The following is a 5,062-nucleotide window of genomic DNA, read 5'->3' as shown; positions in this document are numbered from 1 at the left end:
CCCTCCCTCCCTCTCTCTTTCTCTCTCTCTCTCTCTCTCTCTCTCTCTCTTTCTTTCTTTCTTCTTTGTCAGAATCTTGCCTTATTGCCCAGCTGGAGTGCAGTAGCACGATCTCAGCTCACTGCAACCTTCGCCTCCTGGGTTCAAGCAATTCTCCTGCCTCGGCCTCCTGAGTAGCTGTGATTACAGATGCGTGCCACCATGCCCTGCTAATTTTTTTTTTTTTTTTGAGATGGAGTCTCACTCTGTTGCCCAGCCTGGAGTGCAATGGTGCAATCTCGGCTCACTGCAACCTCCGCCTCCTGGGTTCAAGTGATTCTCCTGCCTCAGCCTCCTGAGTAGCTGGGATTACAGGCACATGCCACAATACCCAGCTAATTATTTATTTATTTATTTATTTATCTTGAGAAGGAGTCTCGCTCTGTCACCCAGGCTGGAGTGCAGTGGTGCCATTTCCACTCACTGCAAGGTCTGCTTCCCGGGTTCACGCCACTCTCCTGCCTCAGCCTCCCGAGTAGCTGGGACTACAGGTGCCCGCCACCATGCCCGGCTAATTTTTTTGTATTTTTAGTAGAGACGGAGTTTCACCGTGTTCGCCAGGATGGTTTCGATCTCCTGACCTCGTGATCCGCCTGCCTTGGCCTCCCAGAGTGCTGGCATTACAGGCGTGAGCCACCGCGCCTGGCCTAATTCTGTATTTTTAGAAGAGACGGGGGTTTCACCATGTTGGTGAGGCTGGTCTTGAACTCCTTATCTCAGGTGATTCGCGTAGCTCAGCCTCCTAAAGTACTGGGATTACAGGTGGGAGTCACCACACCTGACCTGAAAATTCTTTTTTTTTTTTTTTTTTGAGACAGAGTCTCGCTCTATCACCCAGGCTGGAGTGCAGTGGTGGGATCACCACTCACTGCAACCTCTGCCTCCCAGGTTCAATTGATCCTCCCATCTTTTCACTTCAGCCTCCCGAGTAGCTGGGACTACAGGTGCATGCCACCAACCGGACTAATTTTTTTTTTTTTTTTTTTAAGCAGAGGTGGGGTTTCACCATGTTGCCCAGGCTGGTCTTGAACCCTTGGGCTCAAGCGCCCGCCTTAGCCTCCCAGAGTGCTGGGATTACAGGCATGAGCCACCCTGCCCTCTCTGAAAATCCTCATATATTAAGCCAAGAAAAGGGGGATTTATTGGAAAGAGGCTGAGGTACCTCATTCAATCAAAGGAAGTGTGAGAAGCCAGCCTGTAGCCGCTCTGCTGGGCCTCAGGTATTCCTGGGACGGGGTGGGAATGCCGAGGCCCATTCTTGTCTCTGCTTGTCTGCGTCTCAGCTGCATTCTCTCTCATTCTACGTAAAAGACGAGGAATGAATGTGGCGGCCCATGAGTCCAGGTTTCATAGCTTGTGGCAGCAGAGACAGACTGCCTTCCTGAGTTCCTGTTTGAGAACATTCCCAGGGAAGGGACTTTCTTTGGCCTGGCTTGGGTCAGGTGTCCTGCTGAGATCAGTCCACTCTGGCCAGGGGTGGGTTCTCTCTGCTCCAGGCAGATCCTCTGGGCCCACAGGATTGGAGACGGATAGTTCTCAGAAGAAGGGAGGGTGCTGGAAGATAAAGCACACATGACTTCATGTATTTCCTTCATACAGGCTCGCACTTGTAATTTCAGCACTTTGGGAGGCTGAGGCGGGTGGGTCACCTGAGGTCAGGAGTTCGAGACCGGCCTGGCCAACATGGTGAAACCCCGTCTCTACTAAATATACAAAAATTAGCTGGTTGTGGTGGTGCCGCCTGTAGTCCCAGCTACTCAGGAGGCTGAGGCAGGGGAATCGCTTGAACCCGGGAGATTGCAGTGAGCCGAGATCACTCCACTGCACTCCAGACTGGTGAGAGAGGGAGACTCCGTCTCAAAAAAAAAGAAAAAAAAAAGAAAAAGGAAATCCAGGTCTACTACACCTCCTTGTTCAGGTTCAGCTGAACCTACTTCTGTTCACAGATCAAGAGCAGGTCTTTGTGTGGAATGGAGAGGGGGCCCTCCTCTGGCCAGCCTGGGGATATTTGCGCTGTGAGGGCCATGAAGCCTGAGAGGCCGCCGCCTGGTCGCTGGGGGCAGCGGCAGCTGCAGCTGTTCCTCGAGGCTGGCCAGAAGCCGGCAGGCGACGGGAGTGACTTCCTGTTGAGCTGAGTTCTTTGGGTCTAACGTGGAAGTCAAAGCATCCCGGGGTGTCTGTGTGTGTGTCTGTGTATGTCTGTGTGTGTGTCTCTGTGTCTGTGTGTGTGTGTCTGTGTGTGTGTGTGTCTGTGTGTGTGTGTGTACGGGGAATTGTCAGGCAGCCCACTCAGGTTCTGGGGAAGTTTTATTATGACAGTACGAACCATCAGCCCTGGCTAGCAGGCCTGTGCCTGACTCCACTAACTCGGCAGAAAGTCTCACCCCCTTAGGCAGTCCTCATTGTGCGCAAACCAAACCTAGACAAAGACGGTGGCTGAGCGTTGGAACTGGAACTGGCAGGAACTCACTGCTGTGACTTGGGAAGTGGCAAGAGCCCCTTCCAGAAACTCCTCTAGCATGAGGAGCAAGACAGCAGGTGCAAGCCCCTGGGATGCACCGGTCACTCACAAGTTGCAGCTCCAGCCCCTGGCGCTCTCGGGTGTATGCGGTCTATGCGTGGGGCCCATGGCCATGCATCCATCTATGGGCTTAGCCATCCAGGGATGAGGATTTCTACTCATTGTAACCCCCACCCACGAGCACCTCTCCTGTGCAGGTTGTTGGCTCAAATGTAGTTTTGTTCACTATTGCATTTTATTGTTATTATTATTGTTATTATTATTTTGAGACAGAGCCTCGCTCTGTCACCAGGCTGGAGTGCAATGGCATGACCTCAGCTCACCGCAACCTCTGACTGCCTGGTTCAAGGCAATTCTCCTATCTTAGCCTCCCAAGTAGCTGGGATTACAGGCATGCGCCACCACGCCCAGCTAATTTTTGTATTTTTAGTAGAAATGGGGTTTCACCATGTTGACCAGGATGGTCTTGATCGTCTGACCTCGTGATCCGCCCACCTCAGCCTCCCAAAGTGCTGGGATTACAGGCTTGAGCCACTGCTCCAGCTTATTTTTTTAAATTATTATTTTGAGACGGAGTCTTGCTCTGTGGCCCAGGCTGGAATGCAGTGTCACTATCTCGGCTCACTGCAACCTCCGCCTCCTGGGTTCAAGCGATTCTCCTGCCTCAGCCTCCCGAATAGCTGGGACTGCAGGCACACACCACCGCTCCCAGCTAAATTTTCTTTTTCTTTTTTCTTTTCTTTCTTTCTTTTCTTTTCTTTCTTTCTTTTTTTTTTTTTTGAGAACGAGTCTCACTGTGTCACCCAGACTGCTGGAGTAAAGTGGTGCAATCTTGGCTCACTGCAACCTCCACCTCCCGGGTTCAAGTGATTCTCCTGCCTCGGCCTCCCGAATAGCTGGGATTACAGGTGTGCACCACCACGCCCGGCTAATCTTTTGTATCTTTAGTAGAGACGGGGTTTCACCATGTTGATCAGGCTGGTCTTGAACTACTGACCTCGTGATCCACCCGCCTCTGCCTCCCAGAGTGCTGCGATTACAGGTGTGAGCCACTGTGCCCAGCTAAATTGTCTATTTTTAGTAGAGATGGGGTTTCACTATGTTGGTCAGGCTGGTCTCGAACTCCTGATCTCAAGTGATCCACCTGCCTCGGCTGCCCAAAGTGCTGGGATTACAGGCCTGAACCACCGCGCCTGGCTCACTGTTGCATTTTCTGTGTTGTGGGGTGGGGGTGTGTGTGTGATGTATTGTTTATACATGATGTAGTAGTGGTGCTTGAGGATTTAGCCCATCATTTGGAGAATGGATGGAAATCACACCTGAGTGAAACTACTTAGAGCAGGGGACACTGGACTCTGGGCTGAGAGTGTATTTTGTTTGTTTTGTTTTGTTTTGTTTTGAGATGGAGTCTTGCTCTGTCGCCAGGCTGGAGTACAGTGGTGCAACTTGGCTCACTGCAACCTCCACCTCCCAGGTTCAAGCGATTCTCCTGCCTCGGCCTCCTAAGTAGCTGGGATTACAGGCACATGCCACCATGCCCAACTAATTTTTGTAGTTTTAGTAGAGATGGGGTTTCACCATGTTGGCCAGGATGGTCTTGATCTCTTGACCTCATGATCTGCCTGTCTCAGCCTCCCAAAGTTCTGGGATTACAGGTGTGGGCCACCGTGCCTGGCCAAGAGTGTTTTTTTGAAGGATCCTTGCCATAATCACTTTTTAAAAAATTCCCTCAATCATTTATCCTTTGAGTTACAAACAATGCAATTACACTCTAAGTGATTTTAACGTATACAATGAAGTTATTATTGACTGTAGTCACTCTGTTGTGCTGTCAAATAGTAGGTCTTATTCTATTTTTTTTGTACCCATTAACCATCCCCACCATCCGCCTACCCGCCCACTACCCTTGCCCCTTGCCAGCCTCTGGTAACCATCCTTCTACTCTCTATGTCCATGAGGTCAATTGTTTTGATTTTTAGCTCCCACAAATAAGTGAGAGCATGCGATGATTGTCTTTCTGTGCCTGGCTTATTTCACCTAACATAACGATCTCCAGTTCCATTCATGTTGTTGCAAATGACAGGATCTCATCCTTTGTTATGGCTGAATAATGCTCCATTGTGTATATGTACCACATTTTCTTTATCCGTTCATCTGCGTTTTTTTCTTTCTTTTTTTTTTTTAAACAGAGTTTTCACTCTTGTTTCCCAGGCTAGGGTGCAGTGGCATGATCTTGGCTCCCCATTCATCTGTTTTTTAAATTTTTATTTATTTATTTACAGATAGGGTCTCACTATATTGCCCAGGCTGGTCTTGAACTCTCAGGCTCAAGTAATCCTCCTACCTCGGCCTCCCAAAGTGCTGGTATTATAGGCCTGAGCCGCTGCACCTGGCCTATCCACTCATCTGTTGATGAACACTTAGGTTCTTCTAAATCTTAGCCATTGTAGTGCTGCTCATTCTCTTTTTTTTTTTTTTTTTTTTTTTTTTTTTTTTTTTTTT

Source organism: Rhinopithecus bieti, unplaced genomic scaffold (assembly GCF_001698545.2).
Source record: "Rhinopithecus bieti isolate Rb0 unplaced genomic scaffold, ASM169854v2 scaffold_81659, whole genome shotgun sequence".
In the NCBI taxonomy this organism is placed as follows: Eukaryota; Metazoa; Chordata; class Mammalia; order Primates; family Cercopithecidae; genus Rhinopithecus; species Rhinopithecus bieti.
This window is presented reverse-complemented; position numbering follows the sequence as displayed.